Source organism: Canis lupus, chromosome 2, assembly GCF_003254725.2.
Source record: "Canis lupus dingo isolate Sandy chromosome 2, ASM325472v2, whole genome shotgun sequence".
Classification (NCBI taxonomy): Eukaryota; Metazoa; Chordata; class Mammalia; order Carnivora; family Canidae; genus Canis; species Canis lupus.
In genome coordinates this window covers 21,095,933-21,123,590 of record NC_064244.1, presented here as the reverse complement: position 1 = coordinate 21,123,590, position 27,658 = coordinate 21,095,933, and the positions used below count along the sequence as shown (strand labels likewise).

At 44.5% G+C, this 27,658-nt stretch overlaps 1 protein-coding gene across 9 annotated transcripts in view; it reads right to left on the bottom strand.

The window, feature by feature from the left end:
• Window positions 1–27,658, bottom strand: part of FRMD4A (FERM domain containing 4A) — a 751,487-nt gene that overhangs the window by 288,173 nt on the left and 435,656 nt on the right. The window lies entirely within an intron of this gene.

Sequence of the window (27,658 nt, the reverse complement as noted above, 5' to 3'; positions counted from 1 at the left end):
GATCATTTTTAAAGATTTATTTATTTATTTGAGAGACAGAGAGAGAGAGAATGAGCACTAGCAAGCATGGGGGGAGGGGCAGTGGGCAAAGGAGAAAGAGAATCTCAATCAGACTCTGTGCTGAGCACAGAGCCCACTGCAGGGCTTGATCTCTTGACCCTGAGATCATGACCTGAGCTGAAACCAGGAGTTGGATGCTCAACCAATTGAGCCAGCCACCCAGGTGCCCCAGGTTTTGATCATTTTTAACCTTGTTTCAGAAGGGTATCTGCATCTGAATTCAATAGGTTGTTATATGCCAAAGAGGAAATAATGAGGTGCTATACTTAAAGTGGATAACACAGGGTGTGGCCGTAGCTGATTTTTATTTTTTTGTGTTTGTGTGTGCACTTACCATGATCAGGCAAGTCAAGGACATGCCTACCACTGATAATGCAAAACTCTAGTGATGGTTTCCAATGTTGTGTTTCTATAAATCATCTTCTCTTAATTCCTTTCCCTTTTTGCTATGGGTAAAGGCATTAATTAATTAATATGTGAGGAACATTTTCATTTAAACTCTTCTTTGATGAATTTTATCACCATGAGTAAGAGCTCTAGGGTAAAACATTATACATGATTTCATTCCTACATATTAATCCTTTATTTCCACACACTCTGTCATACAAGGCAAGGGGATACTAAAGAATCTTGCTTTTCTACAAACACTCCATCACCAGAGGTTGTTTCATTAAGACAGAAGGAAGGAAGAAGGGAAGAAAGGAAGGAAGGAAGAATGAAAAGAAAACAAAAGAAAAATGTAAAACTAATAGTATGTGGAAAATGATTGCTCCATTAACATTAGTTAACCACCTTGGAATTCTCAAGAAAAAACAAATGCAAGCTACATCATAGTCAGCTTTTGCCTGTGTCCCTGAGCTCATGTTCTCCATCCTCTGGGGATTTTGGCTGTGAACCAAGCTCTTATCCAAAGCGTGTAATTACGGAATAGATAGGGGCAGTTTTAAAGGCACTGTTTTACTCTATGATTCAACAATGTGACTTTAAAACAATTTTTAAAGTTAAATGTATATTTAGCTTATGGTCTGGGAATCTTTTAAGTATAAAGGTGCCATAATAAGCTTTTAACAGCATTCCCGAATATAAACCTATTAGTTCCTGAGAACAGCAAGACTTACTCCAACTGACCTGAAATCTTTATCTTTATCATGGGGACAGAGACGCAACCTCTCCAGGGTTGGTAGCTTCAGCAGATGTGCTGGTGGAGGACACTGCCCAGTGTCTTCAGCGTATCTGATTCTGCCCGAGATTTGAGGTCCGTAACTCAGACTTTGGTGGGGCAGCTTCCTCGACGGCATATGGGATGTGGTGCATGCAAACAGCACCACTGCCATCGACCACGAAGCCCGTGCTTTGAAAGTGGTTTAGAGTGCGCAGAGCAACGAGACACGGATGTGTGTGTGTGTATGTGTGTCCACACATGCGTGTCTGTGCACGTATGTCTATCTGCGGGTCTGAGTTTGCATGCCTGCGTGTGCATCTGGGGGATCACAGTGCAGAGGGTGGCAGTGACCTGCTCAGACCACATGCACATTGTAATGGAACAGGGACATGATCTCAGGGCTCAGCAGGCAAAAGAAGGATCTGCACTTGCCTTGGTGACTCCTCCCTCTCTAACCACGTTCTTTATTCTTTCTTTGAAAGTAATAGAAAATCAGGGTTTTCTGGGCAGCTTACCACTTACACAGTCACTCACTAGATTTTAAGAGTGATGAATCATTGGCCCTGTGGGTGACTAAGGGGTGACGAACAGCATTTGAGATACCAGGAAGGCGCCGGTAAGAGCGATTACAGAGTCACTTCTCCTTTCAGGAGACTTCTTGCTAACATTTGGGGTGAAAAGAGTCTGAGGATTGAGTCAGTTGGCAGGATTGGCCTTGTTGCTGAGTGTTGGCCCATCGTACCCCCTGGGGAACATCACAAGTGGGAACCGAAGTCTTGGTCCTGTGGTTCCATATTTGGGAAGGGACTGGGGCTGGAAACTCTAAGTCAGGTGCTGACCTGGGGAGATGGCAGGTGTGGCCAAGCCAGGAGCTCCGGCCCAGGGTGATGGCAGGAGAGGCAGGTGGGGTTTGCACACGGAGCCACCCCTACCCTGCCAGCTGCTCCCCGCCTTGCACAGCTGTTCATCTTCCTTGTGTCTACCTCCGCCTCTGGGTTTTCTGTCCCTGCTTCCAGACTCTCGTTCACTGTATTTGTAAAGACAGAGGAATTCTTCTCAAAGCAATAAATGCCTTTGCCCGACTCTAGGGATGTTTTCAGACATAATTACCGCCTCAAGAAGGACTTGGAAAAGCTCTAAGTTGAAAGTAATATGCAGCGCAATTAGGGACAAAATTTGCAAACACATAAAGATACAGGAAATTGTGTGCACACGGAGAAGTATATTTATAGTAGCCCAAGAAATATATGCAGAAATGCATTCTAATGTAATCCATTTTAATTATTTAGTGATTAGTTACCCAACTATTTTAGAAAATGTCAGCCCTAAGACTGATGGAGAACTGTTATGGTCTCTGTCAGGTGAAAGTCAGCTGCTGAGAGGCACAAATACCATTTGTAAAAAAAATTCTCTTGGATGCATTTTGTTATCTTTGACAGAATCTGAAGATAAAGGGCAGTTGCTCCTATACCAAAGCTCAGTCCAGGGACCACGCCTGGGTGGCTCAGCTGGTTAAACATCTGTCTTCGGCTCAGGTCATGATCTCAGGGTCCTGGGATCGAGCCCAGCTTTGGGCTCCCTGTTCATCAGGGAGCCTGCCTCTCCCTTTCCCTCTAAACTCTCCCCTTCCCCCAAATAAATAAAATCTTAAAAGAAAAGAAAAGAAAAGAAAAAAAGAAAAGAAAAAAAAAAAAAGAAAAAGCCCAGTCCAGATATTTAAGCCAGAATAAAGGCCTTACTCCAACCAGATCTGTTCTCTTAGAAGGACAGGCATCGGGGGATCCCTGGGTGGCTCAGCGGTTCGGTGCCTGCCTTTGGCCCAGGGCACGATCCTGGGGTCCCAAGATCGAGTCCCGCATCGGGTTCCCGGCATGGAGCCTGCTTCTCCCTCTACCTGTGTCTCTGCCTCTCTCTCTCTATCTGTGTCTATCATAAATAGATAAATCTTAAAAAAAAAAAAAAAAAAGAAGGACAGGCATCAATGGGTAACTCACTCCAAAGTGAACCTGAGAAGGTGCTGGAAAATAATAAATGAATCAACAACAGAGAGGGGAAGGCAGGGGCTGTGTTCAGAAATACCCACCAACCCTATTTCCGGGTTTCATAGAAAGCAGATTCCGTTTGGTTTTTCTGTGCAGCAAACATTTCTGTGCCACATGTGGACCTTTTCAGTTCTCAGCTACTAACTCACATTTTAATTCTACATTCGCCTCCTGACTTCCAACAGAGGACTCCAACTTAGGCTTAAATTTATTGCACATTTTGTTCTTTCCTTGCATTGAATGCTCTTGTGATTAAATCTCTATGTGTAACCAAAATGCTGGTGTGGGGTGGAGCTGGAAGCTTTATTCTTTAAGTGAAGGAGGCCCATACTTCTTTGTTAGTAATTCTTAAAAACAAAACAAAACAAAACCCAGCACTTTATTGAGGTATAATTTACGGACCATGCACTCCAGCCATTTCAAGTGTACAACTCAATGGTTTTTTAGTATATTGACGGGCTCTACAACATCACCACAATCTAAATTTAGAACATATTCATTACCCCAAAAAGAGAGCCTATACTTATGAGCTGGCACCACCACTCCACATTTTCTCACCCCTCCCCTGCCCCCAGCAACCACACATCTACTGTCTGCCTCCACCCATGTGCCTCTTCTGCAAATGTTATATAAATGTGATCTTTGCCATCGGCTTCACTCGCTCAAGCATAATGTTTTCAAGGTTCATTCATGTTGTAGCAGGTACCATACCTCATTTCTTTCTCTTGGTGAAAACAATCCCATCGTACGGATGGATCACATTTTATTTATCCGTTCACCCACTGGTGAGCATTTCCATCATTCCCACTCTTGTGCTCTCAGCAGTGATGCTGCTATGGATATTAATGTACAAGTTTTTGTGTAGATGTATGTTTCTCAGTTCTCTTGGGTAGATGCCTGGGAATGGAACTGTGAGATCATGCGGTAACTCTATGCTTAAGCTTTTGAGGAACTTGCACAGTGTTTCCAACAGCAGCCACACCATCCTACATTCCCACCAGTGGGGTGTGAGGGCTCTCCTCTCCCCACATCCTCACCAACCATCTTAGCGCCTGTCTTTTTGATTAGAGCCATCCTGGTGGGTGTGAGGTGGTAGTGTTCTTGCTTTCCCAATCAAATTCTAGGACATGCCTTTGAGTAGAGGGTGTGTGGTAGCACGTGGGAAGGGTGCCTCTCAGGGGCTACCTGCTGTTTCCCCTGGCTGAGCCCTGTCCTTGCTGTTGCACATGGATTCCGGGAAGACGGGATGGAGGGTGCTGGAAAGCCCAGCATTTCCTCCTCTGTCCTTGACTGCTCCCTCCGCCATGTCTTCCTTCCCATCCTGACCCTCTCACGCCCACCATCAGGGGGGCAAAAAGTTCAAACATTTTTGGACATTCTCATTTGTCCCTTTATCATCCTAGCACCAGCTCTTTGGGAAGAGGATATTTAGAAATAGCACTGGTATGGTTAAGTGAGTGGGCGAGGCGCAAAACCCAAACCCAAACAATCTTTTGAAATCCAGAGGCGTTTCAGGGCCGCTCGCTAACATATTTAATCCCATATTTGGGTCTGGAAGAGGTCCCAGCTCTGACAAAGAGTCATCACTGCATCATCATTCCTCAACCTGAGAACCCCAGGGGCCCGTTTATATAAAAGCTAGGGAGCTCACTCTGTTCATTTGGGAGAATAATTTTTAAAAAACGCTTGGCTGTGTATATAAAAATATTTTGGATCCCTGGGAAAGTAGAAGAGAGGCAGAAGCTGCCCTCTGGCTTAAGCGCTTCCAGAGCAGCATGCCAAGAGCTATGTTTAGAAATATTTCCCCCACGCTCCACAAACCATTATACAAGTGGTCCTAGGGCCTTAAAAGTGATGTCATCCTATCAATTACTGTGGTTATGAAAGTAAGTTCTCATACATATGCCAGGCCCCAACAGAAATACAATCAGGGCCGTCTGAATTCAATCAGTCGGGGCCCTGAATGAGAAATTAAATGCTCTCAGCTCCTCTTTTCTCCATCTCTTATTATTTGGTTTCCATGGAACTTAGTGGCCAATGATGATTTTTGAGCATATATTCTGCAAGCGTGTGTTTATGAGATCAGGGCCTTCTGTGAAAAAAAAACAAAACAAAAACGTTCTGTTTAGTTTAGGAGTCGTGAACACTCGGAAGAACCATGGTTTGGGGCCTGTTGGGAGTGAAGTTCTAAGACTGGGGGTCCCATTCACAGAAAAAGGAGGTCTGGCTGCTTGAGAGCCACTTCCACCTCCTCTCACAGAGGAAGATGTGTTAATGCTTCTAGGAGAGTTGTTGACAGATCATCAACACTGGCCCTCCACATGGGAGCTAAGAAGATATTAGAAAACTTGTGTCTAGATGCTGGGAAAAGGTTTGAGGATAACTCAGTGAGGAGGAACTTAAGGTTTCTCCTCCAGATGTGAAGGAAGACAAGTAGACCTGAGTAAGACATAAACCAGAATAAGGACACTCAGTTTTTACCTAGAGCTTAAATTCCTTTTAGCTCTTCACTCAACTGTGGGTATTACACTGTTTATAATATTGTGTTATTATAATATATTAGGAGTTTTTTTTTAAATTTTTATTTATTTATGATAGTCACAGAGAGAGAGAGAGAGAGAGAGAGGCAGAGACATAGGCAGAGGGAGAAGCAGGCTCCATGCACTGGGAGCCCGATGTGGGATTCGATCCCAGGTCTCCAGGATCGCACCCTGGGCCAAAGGCAGGCGCCAAACCGCTGCGCCACCCAGGGATCCCTATTAGGAGGTTTTTAAGAAAATCTGTTACTCGTTTCCACTAAAGTCTATTTCTTCTCTAAAACTCCTTCCAATTTAACAATCTTACTTAAAAAAAAAATCCTTAGTGTTTGAACTTAATAGAAATGTAATAACTATGGAATGAATAAAAATGTGTATTTTAGGGGCCCCTGGGTGGTTCAGTGGTTGAGTGTCTGCCTTTGGCTCAGGGAGTGATCCTGGGGTCCTGGGATCAAGTCCCGCATCGGGCTCCCTGCGGGGAGCCTCCTTCTCCCTCTGCCTATGTCTCTGCCTCTCTCTGTGTGTCTCTCATGAATGAATAAATAACATCTTTTTAAAAATGTGTATTTTATATAAAACCATAGGCTTGGGGCTTTTCATGTTGCTCCTGGGTGCTATGCCTTCATAAAATCTACCCCAGGGTAACTTCAGTTCCCTAATGGGAAGTTCTGTTGTTCTTGTTTTGGCTTCTCAAAGAGCAGGCACATTAGGGTTAGCCCTCCATCCCCTTTCTTATTCAGTAATGAAGACATGACACACGATGACAAAGACAATGCAGGAGGCTTGATGAATGGGAATGGAATGGCCCTCCTAATGTAGGTAGGGTCAATGCAGCTCTGGGGGTCAGAGGCAATTTTGGTGAGCTAATGACTTTGGGAAGCCATTTTCAAGGCCACATTTTTCTCTTGCTTCCTTAGAATGCTTTTCTCAAGGGAGAAAAGGAAAGCAGAGATGTAAAAGATGCCTGGCCATCCCATGAACCCAGCCGGGGGACTATCTGCTGACTACCACTTTGTCTGACCCCAGGGCTCTGTATCATTAGTGTCACTGAGTCCAGAGGTCAGGACGTCAAATAGCCCAGAGTTATGCCTGAGTCTAGAGACCATATTCCAGCATAACTGTGGCCGAAAATCTATTCTGCTCTAGTCCATCCCATTTTCTAAAGTTTACAAAAGTTCTCTGAATGAAAAGCATCTAACAAATGACAACAAATCTCCAAAATGCACAAAACAAAACAAAAAGCAACCATGAGTTCTTTACTGGAGTTGGTCAATGGGGATTGGATTAGTCCGTCAGCTGGACTTTGGTATTACAAACTCCACGTGAGCCAAAAAGCAAATCCTTTGATATATATACAAATTAGGCCTGTTTTAGGATAAGTTTATTGATGTGGTGAGTTGCCTAGACTACCATGGAAGAACTTAATACTGTATTTTTTTTCATTAAGATCTCTTTTCAAAAAAGATTTATTTATTTATTTGAGAGAGATTGAGAGTGAGAGGGAAAGAGTACACACATGAGAGCGGGGGAGAGACAGAAGGAAAGAGAGAAGCTCCAGCAGGCTCCCGCTGAGCACGGGGCCCGATATGGGGTTCCATCTCACGACACTGAGATCATGACCTGAGCTGAAATCCAGAGTGCGACGTGTAAACAAGTCACCCAGGTGCCCCTTTCTCATTAAGATCTTTTATAGATAAAGGCATTTATTTGGAGTGGTGCTTTTTGGGACCATTTAAGCTAACCTGACCATAGATAGCAAGATCTCTCCTGCAACCACGACTGACTGAGGATAGCAGGGGTGGGTTAGGATTTAGCCACAGAGCTTGGAAAACCAAGAACTCTATTGGTGTTGGGTAGAGGTCCGGGCACATTCTGGTTAGGAAATCAGGACAGTGGTCACAGACATCCAGAGTTATCCAGCTTTAAAGGTCAAGGTGAATGAATGAATGAATGAATGAATGAATTTATTTTTAAAGATTTATTTATTTATTCATGAGAGACACAGACCGAGAGAGAGGCAGAGACACAGGCAGAGGGAGAAGCAGGCTTCTCGCAGGGAGCCCGATGTGGGACTCCATCCCAGATGCCAGGATCACGACCCAAGCCAAAGGCAGGTGCCCAACCGCTGAACCACCCAGGCATCCCTGAATCAATGAATTTAAAACAGGCAATCAGAATGTCTGTCAATAGAGAATCCAGAGTTTGGGTCGGCCAGAAGGCCAGAAACTAGATGGGGAAGAGCAAACAGACCAAAAGATACATGGCAAGCCAGGGGTGGCCATGGCTGGATGGAAGCCTGAAGGAGAGCCAAGCAGGCTGAACCCAAAGTGCAGGTATGCAGGTGAAGCCCTGCCAGGTACTTGTATCAACCGCTTAAAATTCCCTCTGGATCTCTTCTTATGTCCTGCCGTCTCTGACCATCTAAGTGAAATATTGACTGATCCCAAGGCTCAGCATGTCCCTGAATTTGCGGGAGGCCTTCTTCCTCCTTTCGCAGCCCTGCAATCGGTGAACCGCGGAGACAACCGATGAAAAGAAAGAGAATGCCTTTTAACGACTCAAGAGAAGAAATGTAATTACGCCCGTGCAGGCCATGAAAGCATCTGAAAATCTATAAGGAAATCTACCTTAGACTTTACGGTTGGGTTTGTCATGAAAAATAGAATATAATGAATTTTCCTCCTTTTTTTCAAAAAGAAAAAAAATCTCTGTGTCATATAATTTGAGGTAAATCTCCAGGAGAGAAGAAGGAAATTGGATCGGGGTATTGGTTATTTCCCCCTTCATGCAGAAACAAAGGTGATGATTTAAGGTTCAGCCGGGAGGGGATGCGAAGGAGCTAAGCGCCTTCTGCTAGTGTCACTTAATAAACCCAGGACAAGAGCCTCCCGGTACCGCAGAGGGACCAGGCTTCTCATTAATTAAGCACTGGTAATAGGCAGGTCTGAGCTCCCCTTGGTGAGTTTGACCACAATTAAGTGGCCTGGGGCACTCTCTCTAGTGAGCCCTCTATCTCCTCCACCAAAATTCAGGACAGATTTCAAAATGTGAAAACCAGAGCAGCCCACGTGGCGGAGGTTTTGCAAAGCTGAACACGTGTTCAGAGCCCAGACCCAGGTTAAGAACCCCTTCCTCACTTCCAGTGGGTTGAATGGCAGCATTCCCGTGTCCCATTGCACACCCCCAACCCTCCAGCTTTCCAACATTTACTGTTTTTTTTTTATCATGGTAAAATATATGTAACATAAAATTTACCATTTTGACTATTTTTAAATGTACAGTTCAGTGGCGTTAAGTACATCAGAGTGTTTGCAAACATCATCACTGTCCATCTCCACAAGTCTTTTTCATCTTTTTTTTTTTTTAAGATTTATTTATTTATTCATGACAGAGAGAAAGAGAGGTAGAGACACAGTCAGTAGGAGAAGCAGGCTCCATGCAAGGAGCCTGGTGTGGGACTTGATTCCGCGACTCCAGGATCATGCCCTGAGTCAAAGGCAGATGCTCAACCACTGAGCCACCCAGGCATCCCAAGTCTCTTTCATCTTGCAAAATGAAACCCTGGTAATTATTAAACACTAACTCCCCATTCCTCCCACCCCCAGCCCTTGGCACCCACCATTCTACTTCCTGTCCTCATGAATTTGGCTGCACTAGGTACCTCGTATGAGTGGAAGCGTACATTATCTGTCCTTTTGTGTTGGACTTATTTCACTTAGCATAGTGTTCGAGGTTCACCCATATTGTAGCAAGTGTCAGAGTTTTGCATCCTTTTTAAGGCTGAATAATACTCCTCTGTATGGATGGACCACATTTTATCTATTCATTTGTCTTTGGATATTAAGGTTGTTTCTACCTTGTGGCTGTTGCGCATAATGCTGCTATGGACACCGGCGAACAAATGACCTGATTGAGCCTCTGCTTTTATGTCTCTTGGGTATCTACCCAGAAGCGGCATTGCTGGATCATATGATGATTCTATTTAATCTTTTGGGGGACTGCAATTCTACTCCATACTAATCTTTTCTATCTACTGCTTCTGCCCTGTCCAGTTCCTAGGCCTTTCTGGAGGCAGGCCAGGACTTTGCCCACTGAGGGACATACAACTGCCAACATCTAGTTGTTTGTCCCAGTGAATCCTGTTCATGAGTGGCCCCAGGGTAAAGCTATGCTTCTTTGCACGCAGGAGCCTCGGCTAGCCCTAACCTTTGCTGTGTCTGCTGGATTTGCATCCTCATTCCCAGGCTGGATCTGGGTTCCAACTCTGAAGTCTAGCTCAGGTATTTGGTGTTGAGGCATCCTGCAGGGTCCCTCGTCATTCTCTCCTCCTGGACACACAGTGCTGGTCACTCTCCTTGTCATGCTCCGTGGGGCCTTAGCGGCAAGACAGGCAGGTTCCTCAGCTGAGGGGCAGGGAAGAGGGAAGGACTTTGGGAATGGCTGGTGCCCACTGAGCAAATCACACTGGTCCAGGGCGTTTGGGGGTGAGGGGCCAGAGGCTGCTTGAGGCTGTGGGCCCATATAAACTACCCTGCACACAGGCTAGTGGGTGTGAGTTAGGGTCAGGCATCAGGGCGTGGGAAGCTACCAAAGATGAGTACCCCTTCTGATTTGAAGAAGGGCCCCCAACTGGGAGCAGGATTAGGAAGAGCAAAGCAGAGCCTTAGAACTACAGCCCTAGGGCAGCCTGGATGGCTCAGCGGTTTAAGCACCTGCCTTCCGTCCAGGGCGTGATCCTGGAGTCCCAGGATGGAGTCCCACGTTGGACTCCCTGCATGGAGCCTGCTCCTCCCTCTGCCTGTGTCTCTGCTCCTCTCTCTCTCCCTCTCTGTGTCTATCATGAATAATAATAATAAAAAAGAACTATAACCCTAGGGGCGCATGGTTGGCTCAGTGGTTGAACATCTATCTGCCTTCAGCTCAGGTTGTGATCCTGGGGTCCTGGGATTAAGTCCCACATTGGGCTTCCTGCAGAGAGCCTGCTTCTCCCTCTGCCTAAGTCTTCATGTTTTTCCTAGATGGATAGATAAAATCTTTAAGGAAGACCAAAAAAAAAAAAAAAAAAAAAAAACCCACAAAAAAAAGAACTATAGCCTAGCCAGTTCCAGCCTCTGTGAGAAGAAAGCAGACACAAGTCAGGGAAGGACATGAAGCCATCGGTTTGTCCTGGGATTAGGAAGAAACATCTACAACATGGGTACCTATAGGTCCCTGGCACACCCTAAGCCATTGTGTGCCAGGCTTCAGGGCCAACCAGCCCTGCCTGCTAATGCAGGTCAACTTCTGGAACTCTGCCAGTCTTGCTCAGTGCCATCTGAGTAGCGGAGTGCTGACAGTTTTCACACCTGCAGCCAGGAAGGGCTAGTGAGGTGGCTCTGACAGGTGCTGCTGTTGGGCTCTCCCCACCCCCCATGGTGCCCACTGATGACAGTGAAACCACCAGTGGCTTTGTGGCTTTGGACATCTCTGTTGCCTGGCAGGGCAAGTTTGCAGGGCTTGCCCAGACCCTTGAACCACAGACTGCAGGCTCCCTTTCCTGGGCATTGGCATTTCAGCTGCCTCAGCACCCTCTCCTACCTTAGTATCTCCTTTGCCGCTGGCTAACGGTTGTCCACCTTGGCTGCTCGTTAGAGTCATCAGGGAAGCTTTTACAAAATGTTTTTACTTGGGCTCCACCCTTAGGGATTCCAATTTTATCCATCTGGGGGAGGGACTTGGCAGTGCTATTTTTAAAATGCATGCCAGGGGTTCTAACGTGCAGCCAACGAAAAGAACCAGCACCGAGGTCTCTGTCCTGCAGACAAGTTCCTCTGAGTCTTGCGATGACCAGTTCTCACATTGTAGCCTGTATTAGAATCACCTGGAGGGCTTCTTAAAAACAGATCTCTGGGTGGGGGTGGGTGCCTGGGTGGCTCCATCAGTTGTGCAACCGACTCTAGGTTTCTGCTCAAGTCATGATCTTATGGGTCATGAGACTAAGCCCTGAGTTGGGCTCAGTGGGGAGTCTGCTCGCAGATTCTTTCCCTTGTTCCTCCCCACCACTCGCTTGTGCACTTGTTCTGTCTCTCAAATAAATAAATAAATCTTAAAAAAAAAACAAACAAACAAACCCACAGATCTCTGGGCCTCACCCCAGAGTTTTGACTCAGCAGATTGGGTGTAGGGCCTGGGCATCTGCATTTCCAACACAGTCCCTGGTAAGGCTGAGTCTCTGGCCCTGAGACCACACTTTGAGAGCCACTGATCTAGGCCCGCCATGGCCCTTAATTCTTACAGTTAGGGTGATTGAGAGAAAAAGAAGGGGGCTGTGCAAGTCATGTGTTTACTGTTTATGGGTTGTCTTTTTCAACAGCCTCTTCACCTTGAGACTCAGCCTTGCGTTCACCTCCGAGTATCACGGGAAGGAACATTCTAGCGGAGTAGCTGGTCTGTGGTAGCAGCTCCTAAAAGACCTTTCCCGCATACACAAGATGGCAAATCAACACTTAAGGACCCTCCACCCAATGTTTCCTCACCCCCTTCCCTGAAAGAATCATTAAATAGTTGAAAGAAATGATTTGGTAAAAGGAATAGAATTTCTCCTCCCATCATGAAGACTGCATACTGACTTGAAGAGCCTAAGTATTAGTCACACGTGTTTATTTCTAAATTAAAATGGTTTCTCCATGATGCGATATTTCAGTCCTTGGGTTCCCCAAAGGCAGGAATGAAGCAGCCACATGGAGACCCTGAATCACTTACTCCTTTGTCCTTGTGTCTGGGAGGCCAGAACGTTCAGAGGTTACAATCCGGCATCAACAAAGAGCATTTAGACTCTTGTTTTAGAAATGAGTGACTCATCTTCGGGTCATTTTCTTGTCTATCTGCCCTCTCTCTCTCTCCACTCTCCCCTAACCGTGAGGAAAATGCAGGCGACACACTTGCTCCTCTTTATCTCAATACACAAAGAATACAAATGTTGCTGCTCGCAGAACCCGACTTCCTGTGAAGGAGGATATCCTACAATTTAATGGAGCAAGATTTCTAAGCAAAGCAGAAAGTCAAATGATTTCAGAGTTTGCTTCCCACCTACAATTAACGAGGCTACAGCTGTAAAGGAAGAGGGAAAAAAATTAAATCACTCCAAGGCAGGAGCAGTTGATAATCATCTGTGGCTGAAAAATGAATACTTTTTTTTTTTTTCTTAAGGAACAAGTTTCACAGAAACAAAACATTTGAGATATATAGAAAATGAAAAAAATATCTATTCAGACAAAGGCTGGTGGCTCAGGCCTACTTATTTTATTTCCTACTCATACAAAACAGAGAGGGGGGTGAAATAATCTCTTTCTGGCCTGAAGGCCATGATCTGCCTTCCATCTGTGCACAGGACTTTTTTTAAGGATGATCCACAACCCATAAACATTCCCTTTTGGTCATTCAAGGGTTACAGGTTTTTTTTTGTTTTTGTTTTTTGTTTTTTGTTTTTTTAAAGACCCGAGACTGCTTCAGGTCTGTAGGAATTCCAAATTTGGCAAATGTAAAAGTCTCCTAACCGGCCTCTTTGACCTTGGTAGGATGTCAAGGAGGGAGAGCCTGTTCACAGGGGATTATATTTTAAGTGTCCACAACATGCAAGGAAGGAATGTTTTTCAGAAAAGGATATCTCACTGTGTCATGTTCCTTCCTTTCTCTCTTACAACCTCCTGCACCAGGAAGGACCTCATTTCTTGTCGTGCACACTGGACACTCACCCTGTTCTTGCCTATGTGTTTGTATAAAATGGTCAAGGCAAAGATAACGGGCATAGGGGTAGTCAGAGAGATGGGTGATATCTATCAGTTAAGATACTTTAGAATCTTGCTCCACTAAGTGTTCTGCGTGGACACTGGTTTCAGCATCACCTGGGAGCTGGTTAGGAATGCAGATTCTCAGGCCCCGCCCCATGCCCCAGACCTAAAGAATCAGCATCTGCCTTTGACAAGATTCCCGGGTGATCCCTTGTACCCTGACATTTGAGGAGCCCTGCTTTATTTTTTTTAATTTTTTTTTATTTTTTTTTTAGGAGCCCTGCTTTAGAACATATCAACTTAGAACTGAAAACAGTTGTCTTTAGTGACTTTCAAGTCAGGGAAACCTCAGCCCACATGAAATCTCAGGTAGAAACATGAGAAATATGTTGGAACTGTTCTGGGGCAGCAGGGCTGAGCTAGGGATCTAAGTCTCCCCAGCACCTTGGTGGCATCTCCCACCACCACACGTCTGGCCCCACTTCTTTGGGGCGGCAAGGGTTCCCAGTGAGCATCCCCGGACACCTACTGGCTTAGAGAACACAGGTCATCCCTCAGGGTCTTCCGAACAACGTTCTAAGCCCTGGTATATTATGAGTGCTCGAGTAATATCAGATGATCATCAACTGATTTTTATTTATTTTTATTATTTTTTAAAGATTTTATTTATTTATTCATGAGAGACACAGAGACACAGGCAGAGGGAGAAGCAGGCTCCATGCAGGGAGCCCGACGTGGGACTCGATTCCCGGGGTTTCCAGGATCAGGCCCTGGGCTGAAGGCGGCGCTAAATGGCTGAGCTACCCAGGCTGTCCAAACAACTGATTTTTAAAGCAAGAGTATGTACAGAAGCCGAGCTCAGAAAATTCCATAGGAGGACCTAGGAGGAGAAATCACGGAAGGCAGGGGGAGAGCATAGTTAATATGAGAGGAACATCAGAAAGATAGAGAAATGGAAGGGATTCATACAGTTGCCAGATAAAATATAGGACACCCAGTTAAATTTGAATTTTGGGTAAACTGCACAAGGCATACTTACACTAAACAACTATTTGTTGCAATTCAAACTCAGCAGAGTGTCCTGTATTTTCATTTGCAGAACCTGATTGTCCTGGTTCCTCCCTCAAGGACACTTCTCAGCACCCTGGGCCCCCAGGAGTCTCACCGTAATTTAGATCCCAGGCAGATTCCCTCCACAGAGATCCCTGGAGTCAAACTGCCTGGGTTCAAATCCCAGAGCTGCCCCTGCTGCCTCCCTGACCCTAGGCCATGATTTCATCTCTCCCCCATCTTTTTTCCTCTTTTATAAAGCAGGGATGCACATCACCACCGGCTCATGGCGTAACTGAACTTTACACAGGTGCCTATCAGGTCCAAGTCTTCTGAGTCTCAGCAACTTTCTGTCCAGCATTGCCCATGGTCATTTTCTTGGAGACCTGAGATCAATGTGGAGAGGTTGGGGAGGGAGAGGAAGACACAGTGCCTGAAAAGCCATAGGAGGACGTGCTCTCCCCTCCTTCCCCAGGGGCCTGGCTGGCGTGTCTATCCGGTCAGTGCATTTCCTTCCTCCTGTTCCCAGAGGGCTGTGTCTGGGGATGTGTTGGGGAAGGAGGGAGGAAAATGTGTCACTTGATATTTGCTCCTTGACCCGGGCTGACCCAGCTAATTCACTACAGGATGGAAGGAAGCACACTCAGGAGGACTTCCTTTGCCAGAGCTTCTTGGCCTTCCATCTCAGCGATCAGCAAGCCAGATCTTGCTTCCTTGACATTAGCTGAGCAATGGGAGAACCCATAGCCTGGCAAAGTGGACAGGCCCTAGCCCAGTGACATCTTCTACCTCAAGGTCAAAAATTCTCAGAAAGCTTCTAGATCCCAGAGCCAGCACTTGGGAATGTTATTTCTTCCTCTCGGAGTAAACCTGACCCACCAGGGAAGCCTCATTGTCTCAAAGCTTTTATTATTATCTTTCTTCCCATGAACTGCAAGATCTGAGACTAAATTCCAGGAATGGACTGTTACTAAACATTAAACAAAACAAGAGGGCCAAGGTATCTGGAAGCAGGTGGGGCTCAAAGTCCCCCCGGAGGAGATCCCGGGGCCAGGTTCTGAGGTAGATTCTGACTCGGAATCCCTAGTGGAATTGAACAATTATCCCGAAACTGCTATCTGAATGCTGTGGTTTCCCTAAAACAGCGTTCTTGGCTTTCCTATTCCTCTTGGCACTGACCCATCGCCTGCAGCAGCAAATCTTTCCCAGGAACCTATTGTTATTTGTGTATCTGATAGTTTACAGCCGAGCACACTGACAGCAACATTTAGAGAGAAAAAGAAAAAAGCAGGGGAGGGTGAAAAGGACAAAACGGAGGCTTCCAGCATCCTGGTGGGAACTGTAAGCCAGAAACTGCCTCTTTTTTGGCCCACTGCACGGCGAGTTAGGACGCTACAGAAAAGTCATTGTCAGGGGTAGCTGCAGCTTGTTGGGGAGGTGGGCATCAGACACAGGGATTCCAAATGGGAGCAGGCACCTTCTGACCCTCCACTGGGGTACCTGTCTATAGCGTAGTCTCTGTTCTCCCCAGGAACACCCCTTCAACAGCCACCAAAGTTGAAGCTGCGCAAAGTCACCACGTACATGCAACACACAATAGGGTGAAATGGAGTAGCTCTGTTTTGTCAGGGCTGAGCATTCCGAATGAATCCATTCCCATCTGGGAAAAAGAACTGCCTTGTTCAGAGCACAGTGTTCCCATGTCTCAGCTTACCTATAAGCATTTCTGATACACCTGTTGGGATCATTAGTTCTGCCAAGAGAAGGGAAGTAGCATACTTTGTTCTATTTTTTACTCTCAATGGACTGTGTTTCCATTGTGTTGGTTTCCCTTTCAGAAAGGAACACAAACAGGAGGGCAACTTACAGGATTCCATGCTGCTTGGCAGGGGTGAAAAATATAGACGTATAAATAAATACACAGAAAATGAGAGCAAACCAGGAAATGAAGGATAATAGAAATAGAAAAAAAGCTACTCAGAAGGGTGGGATCAATGTGAAAAGGCCTATTCCTTAGCTGGCAGCAAAGGTTAAAAAAAAAAAAAAGGTAAGCAAGTCGAATCATACATGTACTACTTATCATATCCTAAAAGGAATTAATAAGGTGGAATTTATATAAAGGACACTGAAAAAAAATAAGGAACAATATCTTTTTTTAAAAAAAAAAGATTTATTTATTTGATAGGGAGAGTAGGAGAGAAACAGTGCAAGCAGGGGTAGGGGCACAGAGAGAGAGGAAGTTCTAAGAAGACTCAGTGCTCAGTGCAAAGCCCGATGTGGGGCTCGATCTCAAGACCCAAGATTGTGACCGGATCTGAAACCATGAATCAGACGCTTACCTGACTGCACCATCCAGTCGCCCCAAGGAACAATAGCTTTCACTGTCATTTTGAAAAAGCCTTGGAAACATTTTTGTACATGTCTCTTTTGTTGGCTTTCAGATCAAGGTGGTCCCTTACTCACCCTCTCCCTGTGCTCAGACACGCTGCAGCTGTGTAAGTGCTTCATGTGGTTCCCCCAGACTCTTCCTCCTACCTTCTGCTTTGACTCTACCTCTCTCATTTCTCTGGTCTCTGACTGTTTCATTCCAAATGTTTCCAGCTCTAACACTTTCAGACTCATGCCCCATTAACTTGTCTATGGGGCTTGTTTCAGAGATCACGGCCACTAGCAAACTCTTTTATCTGGCCTTGGTTTTATATTCTGTAACTCCTGCCTACTCCACTCCACTCCACGTCCTGTCCAAGACCCAGGTCAGCCAGCCAGATTCACATCCAGAATGGGCTGCTGCTTGTCTAAAAAAAGGATCCTAAACATCAACACTCAATATATATGAATAAAATCTTAAAATATTATCTGCAGGGAGAATATTGATATATGATTATTTAATTTTGTAAAGATATAGCATAATGGAATTAAAGTAATGAACAGCTAACGAATGAATAGCTAAGGTGTACATCGATCTGCTTCTCCTGGGATTGGATGTCCCTAGGAAGCCTCGGGCTAAGTGCTAGGAGGCAATCAGTTTACAGTGGCCGTACTGGGAAGAGGCAGAAATAAAGCTATCCTGAGATGAAAATGAAAGAGACACATCTCTGCTGCGAAAATGATAAGTGAGGGCTGCTATTCAGAAGGGACAGTTAGGAAGTGTGACTTGCATTGTCATCCAGCCAGATCACCCTTCCACCTGGTAGGATCAGGAGACTAGATGGGAAGAGCCAATGCTTTCATTAGAAAGGGAGCTGTGGATCCGTTCAAGTTCTTGCTTAGGGACTTGGCCAAGACCCCAGAATTCCCTTCCATCTAGCATGAAAGAAATGATTTAGAACTAAAAGGTTTTAGTTCAGCTGTTACCAGTCAACCACCTTGATCATAAAAGAACCTCATTTTGGTTCTCATGTGGCCTCTGGTTTTGAGTAGGACCACACACCGCTGGTCTGTAAATATGAGTTAGCAGCAAACTATATGCCCCTGGGTGGTGGAACAATTGCTTCATTGGATGAAATTGTTAGGTATGGTTTTCTTTAACACTGGGGAACATCTGCTGAAAGCAGAAGAATGTGGCTGATGCTAAGCTGGCCTATCAGGCAAAGTAATTAGACTGTAGGTTCTGTTCCTCCCAAGTTCTGTTCTCTTTGCTAGGTGATAAAACTATGCTCTAAGCCAAGAGGATGCTGTCTTCCAATTTCCTGTAGCTATAGGACATGCATTCAATTTATTTAAATGTATTTTAAAATTTGCATTTAACCTGTCAAAGGAGTTTTTTTCCTTTTTATAAAAAAGAAATTCTGATTTAGCAGTAGGATTATGATGCCAGCTGGAAGGCCTGAGGATCTATTCCAGGATTAGTATTCTTTGTATGGAGATTTCTTCTTTTTATGAAATTCAAGACTGGGGAGAGAGAATACATAGATATTTAGGTTGAGGTGGTACTCATTTTATTGTAGAAGTTGAAAACTGGCATCTTATGGACCAAACGTAGCCCACAAATGTGCCTTGTTGGCATGCAATGTTTTTTTTTGTTTGTTTGTTTGTTTTTTTTTTTTTTTTGAGCTTGGATCAGTTGCCAGCATATAAAAATTGAGATATTCTCTGTCTCTGTCTCTGTCTCTGTCTCTCTCATACACACACACATTTTCCCTTACTTAGAAGAAAACTGCACAAAGAGTTTTTTGGAAAAGTCAAAGGGCAAGACCAGCAGCCCTGACTCCCCATGGCAGAGCTGAGCCGTCCTGGCCCCAGTACTGGGGGCAAGGGTGCCTTTCCTTGTTGTGCTACATTTATTTGACTGCCTGGCTCATATAGGGTTTGAGTTATAAGGCCTGGATGGCACCTTATTTTACAGGACACCGAATGTCAATAGAGGCGTTCCAGGACCAACATGAAGGATTAGGTCCCAAGGGGACCGTAGGAAATAGATAAAAGCTCTTGAAAAGAACCACTTTCTGATTGGTGAGTCTCAGAAGGGACCAGAAAGTCTTGGCCTGCACATTATACATGTTTCTCTCATGCCACCTTAAGGCCATTTGACTGAAGGGAAAAGGAAGTCACCAAGTCTCAAAGATACTTTAATTTGCTGTTGGGCACATTGGTTCAGTACTGTCCAGAGGGGAATCACAGAACACTCAGCTACAAATAGAGGACAATTCAGATGCTCTGAGAACGGACTCCATGACTGAACCTAAAGCCACAGGATATTAGTATTATCCCCCAGAGGTGACATTGAATGGGATGGCACATGGCCTGGGGAGCCTGGCTCTTACTCTTTGGGCCTTGGTCCCTAGGAGAGACTGCAGAGCTGCCATTGGAGGCAATCGTGAGTATGTTGCTCTGTGCTGCTCAGTTCAAATCAGTAAGTGTTTCTGGAGGATTTTTTTTTAATTTGTAGTTCTTCTCCCTAAAAGCTCAGCTACTTGAAAAACCAGAGCTGTTGCCCAGAAGGATGAGGGGTGCCATCTCCTTTCCCTCTCCTTATGTAGTGGGTTGACATTTAACAATAGAGGACCTAGGACTGGCAGCTGCATTGTTGCCTATATGGATGGACCTGGCCATGCAACACAACCCTGCAAAAGTGAGGGTGTTACACGTATGCAGAAGAGTGTGCTCCAAGCACTAGCAACTGAACTTATCCACATTCAGGCCCACCACTTCCACTCCAGAAACAAAATAGGCTTATTCACCGTCATCAGCCCAGAATCGTGGGAGGGACCCACAACGTGTCTGCTGTTGAAACTGTTCTCTCACTAGTTCAAATTTGATGTGCCAGAGGCACCTGCTTACCTAGAAGAGGAAGATGGTGGGGGGAAGGGAAATCTAGAGGTTGTAACTGGGTGCACACTCTGATGGGATCTACCTCAAGGACTGCGTTCAAATCGTTGATGGCCGTTACTTTCCTTTGACCCGAATGGCAGAGAAGAGCATGATTTTCTTCTACAAGAGTGCCACGAAGACCCAGTAAAACAGTACCTGATGTCAAAGACATAATTTCTTCCATTGCAATTCAAATCCATTTGCTTTTACAGACCAGTTCTGAGGCCCTAAATTCAGAGTTCAAATTAGGACTTGCTCATTTGTGTCCTTCAGTGGCTGGCTCAACCCTCAACTAAACTTTCTAAATATATTCTGGGACTTGGCTGGGTTTACGAAGCCCTGACACATGATCACACATCAATCAGTTTTTAAAAAAATTTTCAGAGGCAAAGTAAAACAAAAGAAAAGAGGTTTTATTCAGATAGATCTTAGGAAAGTTAAGACTTTGAGGTGGATTGCTAGCTTTTGACATAGGTGACCAACAAAAGACATTGAAATTTTTCATCTTCTTTCTTGCACTGTGGTGTTTTGTTTTTGGCTGGACAATCTGTAAGGGACAACTGCAGTTCTACTTTTCTGATACAGTGGTTTAAGTGGGTGGGGTGAGGGGAGGGCAATGTCAAGTAGGAATACTGTAGGGACACCTGGGTAGCTCAGTGGTTGAGCATCTGCCTTTGGCTCAGGTCATGATCCCAGGGTCCTGGGATCAAGTCCCACATCGGGCTCCCTGTAGGGAGCCTGCTTCTCCCTCTGCCTATGTCTCTACCTCTCTCTGTGTGTCTCTCATGAAATAAAAACAAACAAACAGAAAGGGAACACCGTATTTCTAGGGTGCCATCAGGAGGAAGATTCACTACTGGCCTTTGTTGCCATAAGCTTCACCTCGTTCTCCATCACAGCCTCTACTTTCTGTGTCTGGGATTGACTCTGGTTGAGTAAAAATTGTCCTGAGACTATCAGGAGTCTCAGCTTTCCTGTCTGCATTATTTCCCCCTTCCTTTTTTTTTTTTTTTTTAAGATTTTATTTATTTATCCATGAGAGACACAGAAAGAGAGAGAGGTAGAGACACAGGCAGAGGGAGAAGCAGGCTCCATGCAGGGAGCCCGACGTGGGACTCGATCCTGGGTCTCCAGGATCATGCCCTGGGCTGAAGGCAGGAGCTAAACCGACGAGCCGCCCAAAGATCCCTCTATTTCCCCCTTCCTATGCTGTGCTCTCTTCTCTACTTCCTCTGTGCCGATGCTTCTGGAAAACTATACTGCAGGTACTCTTTTTCAAACTTTAGTTCATGTTCTATGCCCCAGAGGTTCAGATTCAGTATGTCTGGGGTGGAGACTATGCATCTGTGATTTAGAGAACATCCAGAAATTTTGATGCACACAAGCTTTTTGATAACAGTGCAGTAAGATGATTTTCTAGACCCTATCTTCCATGGCTATCAGCAGCACTGGACAACCCAACATTCCCTTCTGCAAATTTCTCTTCAATTCTCTTTCTACCTCACTGGCTGCTCCTTACTAGTCTTCTTTGCTGGTTCCTCCTCATGGAACTGACCTCTAAACTTTAGAGTGGCCTTGGGTCTAGTCCTCAGACATTTCCTTGTCCCCATTCACAAAACATTCCCCAGGTGGTATCTCCTGGTCCTGTGGCCTTAAACACCATCTGGTGGTGGTGCCCTACTTTAACTATCAACTCTCTAGAAGAAAAAAAAAAAGCCATGATTTGTAATGTTTGGTAATTGGTATGGTGCATTTCTCCCACCATGACCCATCTGAAGCCATCCGTGTGTCACCACTGAGTGGGGAGTTGGGAAGACATCCGCACACTCAGCTTTTGAGAGCCTGGACAAGCCAGCTTCAGAGCACCTTCAACAATGTCCATGTTTACCAAGAAGCCCAGAACTCTCACCTGCACACGAAACTTACATTCTTAATGTCCTCCTTTTGAATTTTAATCATCTCAAGGTCATCCCATCCAAATAGAGCTCTCAGACTCCTCTGCCTCTGCTGTCACTCCTACCAGCCTTTTGGCAGCGTCTCCAATCTTAGGCTCAATCTCAGGCTACAGCTGCCTAGGGGTCAGTCTTGACCCTTCCTCTCTCACTCATCGCCTGACCCATCCACTAATCCTGTCAACTCTACCTTCTAGATAAATCCAGAACCCATTCTTTTCTCACTTCTCAGCATCTCCAGAGTATCCTCTGGCCTTAAACCACCATCATCTCTCATCATAGCGTAATGAGTCACCTTACTTCCATACATTTTTCTATCAGCCTTGTAGCCACAATGATTCCTTCAAAACATGTCAGCTGGAATTTCTGGGTGGCTTAGCGGTTTAGTGCCTGCCTTTGGCCCAGGGTGAGATCCTAGAGTCCCAGGATCAAGTCCCACATCGGGCTCTGACATGGAGCCTGCTTCTCCCTCTGCCTGTGTCTCCACCTCTCTCTTTCTCTCTCTCTAATGAATAAATAAAATCTTAAAACAAACAAACAAACAAACAAACAAACAAACATGTCAGCAGATGACATCCTTCTGTCCCCAAACCACTGGTCTTCTGTCTCATTCAGAGTAAAATGCCCAAGTCCTTATCATGGCCCCCACAGCTCTCTGTCACCTGGCCTTCTAGCACTTTCCTGACTGCTCTTTCATTCCATGTACCCCATCCCCTCACTCTGCTCCAGCTCCTGCTACCTGTCCACCCCCCCCACCCCCCACCACACACACACCAACTAGTTTCAAGCCCATCAAGGATGCTCTGGCATTGTACTCCTTGTGTACTGGTGGTTTCTTCTGCAGGGCACATTCCTTCCCCAGAGGGCTCTACAGCTCATCCTCTTACTCCTGCACGTCTCTTCTCAAATATCTTTACCAAGAGTCACATCATATAAAAATGTAGCACCTCCATCTCTCCTCACTTTTTATGCTGCTCTATTTTTCCTTAGAGGCCTTAACATCACTTAAAAGACTTTGCTACATCCCTGGGTCTAGAATGTGTGCCTGGCATGTAGTAGTTATTAAATAAAAATCTGTGTAATTAATAAATAGTGTATTGGGTCCTAGGTATTACATTCCCTGGGGTATTTGTATTTTGAGACTGATTTGATTGAACTCAGACCACATTTTCCAGAAATGATCAATATACTTCTAAGCCTTATTGGTTTTCCTGATTAATGTTCCAACAGAGGTATTAGAGGACCATTTGAAAGCATTATCCATGTGGAAATGTGACCTTGGCATTTTTGAGAAAAGTCAGTAAGCAATAGAGGAAAATGATCAGAGGCATATTTATTGACTATTTCAAAATACTCATATACAGATTCTGACTGGGAAGGAGGAGGGCTGCCCACACACTCAAAAGTGTTGTGTAGTGGAATTTCAGTGAGTTTTTCATGAGCAAATTCTCTACCAAGAAGAGCTAGCATCCTAAAATAAGTCACCTGCTGGGACTAACAATGATACAAGTATTTATCTGCATAAGAAAGGCAGGCACTTTGCAACCCTACCTTTTGGGTGACAATTCTATTTGATTAAAGGTCTGAAAAAAAAAAAAAAAGGTCTGAGTTTATGACCATGAAGACATTCTTTTTGCTCATCTGTTCACATTCATTCAATAAATATTTATTCGCCCAATATACATGCCAGGCACTGTTCTAGTTTCCAGAAAAACTGGTCAAGTCCTTTGAAGCAGTTAGTTACTGAGTGACCGGAAAGGAAAAGAAAAGGGACAAAAAATCCACAGATGTGGTTTATCCACTCCCAGCTTAGAAAACGAAGATCCGTGACCATAGTTTCTTCCATATTGTTTTATACACCTAAGATAATATTGTTCTCAGAGGTGCATTGATGAATCAATACAAACAAAAGCGGACTGTTTTTAACTGTGTGTTCAAAGAAACTCTTACGTTACACAGGTGGATAGTATTCACTCTGTGAGAGCAATTTATAAGAGATCTGTTTTCAAAACACCCATAGAAAGTGTTCAGAGATTACATGATTGATTTTGTGGACATAGCTGTGATATGGCAGGCTGAAAGCTCGGAATGGGGCTTTGTTCCTGCTCCAGTGGAGAAAAACTCTGCAGGGCTAGCTGGATTGGGTGTTTCTGATCTCAAACTGTCTGGAAGTCCTGCATAAAACTAGTTGCTGTGACTTCAGAATCTTCTGTTTAATTACCCAGAAAGTGGTCTCTGAGTGCTGAGCACTACATAAGATGTCCTAGAAATATGAACCCAATGCTCAGGGAGTTTAAATGATTTTTTTTTCCTATGGAGAATTACACTTTTGACTAAAAATCCAACATAATCAACTCAATTATTTCCTTTTCATGTGAAGACACCAGAAAGCACAGTAGATAATTTAAATAATTTCCTAAAGCTCCACCTTGCCCAGATGGTCCATGTTGGCCGTAATCTTACCTCAGTGTGCAGCTCACACTAGAATTTCCTGGGACTTAAATAGCAATGCCTGGGTCCCTTCTCCAGAGATTCTGATACACACTTGTCAGGGAGACAGCCTGGACATTGGGATTTTTTAAAAGCTCCTCAGGGGCTTCCCATGTGAAACCAAGGTTGAGAAGTGCTGCTTTAGGATGAGTCATGGCATTGGGCCCACGACATCAGTGAGAGTCCTAAGAAGCAGTCAGGACTTGGGGCCAAGGAGTCTATAGAGAGAAACCATCGCTTGGTTCCATGCTCAGCTGGATAAATGCCATTTGGTGCCAGATGGGGAAGCCTGGGGGGGGGGGGGCGGTGAGGGGGGGGCTTACCATTTACCAATGGTCCTTACCATTTGAATAAGAGGATTCCTGCCCTGCTTTCCACCCTAGCCCAAGGAATGACAACTCTAGAGAGGGGTAACAATAGGGACAGCCTTTCCTCTGTGCAATCTCATTCCAGCCAAGATGGGAAGTCACTGGTTTAAAACTTGACAGAAGCTACTGTAAGAAATAAAGTCAATGTCAGTTCATCAAGTTTGAGTCACTTAAAATCGCACAGGGCTACCAATATGGGGGCGGCGGGGGGAGGGCTTTCAATGAGGCCTGTGAACCAGAGATCTGGGGTCCCTGATAGTCCGTGCTCTCCAGAGAGAGGTATATTTATAGCAGGAACAAAACCCTATGCAGGATGAGGGCGTTGGATAATAATATGTGTGAATACACTGATCTGTCTGAACAGTTTCTTGGCTGTCTGCTTTCAATGGTAATAAATATCCACTAAAAGCTGTCTGCTGTATGTGTTTCTGGTAAAGTCTCACACTTCCCTGCATGAATACATTCAGAATGTAAGCACCACACACTCGACTATAGAGACTCTGTTGTATTCTGAATTCTTAAGTTATGCAGCTTAGCAGCTGTGATAATGTAATGGTTTGCAAAATAATAGACTGGCAATACGTCAACCTGAAATAACACATCAAATAATGAATAATGTGGGTGCAAAAAGGTTTAATTTATACTGTGTTAAAAATACTGCTCCAGAAATATCACACCATTTCAGTCTTTCCAAGACAAAAAAAAAAAAAAAAAATTCCTTTCACTTAAATATTCAAATAATTGTGGTAAAAGAGAATGCTTTCTTGTTTCTTTTTTTCCTCCCCAATAAAAATGTCAAATTTACATTACTCTGTGAAGAGATATATAAGCTGAGTCTGGTCAGTTGTTCGCACACATGCTTCATTCTGCTTTAAGACACATGGCTTGGTCTTAGAGTTTAGAGCATTTGTATCCACAGTTTGTATTAACATATAAAAGTGAACACATTTCCCATCAGTGATAATTGGGCATGGAGTAATTTAATGTTAAAAAAAAAAGAAGTTGTTTCTATTTATGTCTTAATTCTGCTCTTCTTCTCAAACTTTCTCACTGAGGGAAGTTTATAAGAACTTTCAGATTTCATTTATTTTCTCATCTAGGGAATATTTATCACACTCTTAACCAGAGACCAAGATATGTTCCCTGTCCTCAAGGAGCTTGTCATCATGTGGAGATTTGACTTGATAGAAACAGGATGGAAATAGGGGGATTCAATGAAGTGTGATCTGTGCTGCTGTAAGGAAAATGCAGAGGGCTAAGGGAACCCAAAGGAAAAGCACTCGTTCAGACTTGAAGAGCAGGTAGGGTTTCTGAAAAGCCTTCCCAAGGGTGTTACTTTTAGGCTGAAAGGATGTGACTAGGAAGTTAAGGAGATAGAGTGAGGAGGCATTGTGTGTTCAGGCAGACTAAAGCATGTGCAAAGGCCCTGAGGCAAGGGAGAACATGGCAGTTTGAAGGAATCATAGACCCGTTCAGTGTGGTTGGAGTCTAGCATTCTCAAGGTAAAGAAGGGGGAGAGCTGAGGCTGGAGAGGGTAGCAGAGTCCTAATCATGAAGACCTCTATTTACATTTAGGCATTTATCTAAGTACTTATCTTGAAGCAGGGGACCACTTAAGGGTTTTAAGTAGACAAGTGGACATGACCATGCCTATGTTTTAGAACGATCACATTGCTGCAACACAGAGCATGGACTTGGGGGAACAAGAATGGCAACTGTTTGAAAGTGAAAGATGATGGTGGCCTGAGCCAAGAGAAGGAAGGAGGCAGGGAGGTCGCCTGGGTTCTGCTCTGGGTGTTCAGGTAGCTAGTGGACTGAAGGAGGAGCAGGACTATCAGTGAGGTGATCAGTTCCATTTTGGATCATGTTGAATTTGAGGCATTGTATCATTCAGGAGAACAAAGATGTCCAGCCCTTCCTGGGGTATGTGGGTCTGGATGCCAGAGAAGATACATTCTTAATAAATGCATGTCTGAAACAGCTCAGGCTGGGCCACAGAAAGATCCTTATTCTTGGGTTTTGGATCTATAAAGAAAGGTAATCTCCAACATGACACCACTTCTTCATAATGCACGGTTACAGTAGTTTAATAAAAACATTACCCTTGCTCCAAGGCAACCCCCCAGGAAAAAGGTCCACGTTTGCTCTTTCCTTAACTCATTTATATGTTGTGCTCTTACAGTCATTAGAATTTTTCATGAAGTTCATTTTTACCTCTGAAGTAACAACACCTGGTTTTGGGAGGGAGAGATCCAATAGAAGCATAGGGGCTTGAGTAAGTGTAGTTACTTGGCATTTGTATGCAATACATTTGAAACATTTTGTTTTCTATGTGTCTTACATAAAATCGGAAGTCCAAGGCAAATTATCACCAGGAAATGCTGTCTGTCTTGGCTTTACTGGGTAAAGATCCCTAAAGGACCTCTCCAGATGAGTGAAGTATGATCAAGAGTGTGTGTATATGTATGTTTGTAAAGACTATCAATTATTAAACATACAAGCCAAGTGCTCCTCCATTCAAAGATACGAAATTTAAAAATACCCCATAATTGATTGCTTTCTATATGTGAGGTGTTGTGTTAAAAATCCTTATATAAGTGACCTCTAATCTTAAAAACCACCCTCAATAGTGGATAGTACAGATGTATAACCTAAGAACTCTGAGGGCAGCCCCAGTGGCTTAGTGGTTTAGCGCCACCTTCATCCCAGGGTGTGATCCTGGAGGCCCCGGAATCGAGTCCCACGTCAGGCTCCCTGCATGGAGCCTCCTTTTCCCTCTGCCTGTGTCTCTCTCTCTCTCTCTCTTTGTGTCTCTCATGAATAAATAAAATAAAATCTTAAAAAAAAAAAAAAAAGAAAGAACTCTGAGAAAGTCTGGCCACTCTGCCAAGATCACACAATTAGTAAAGGGCGAGGCT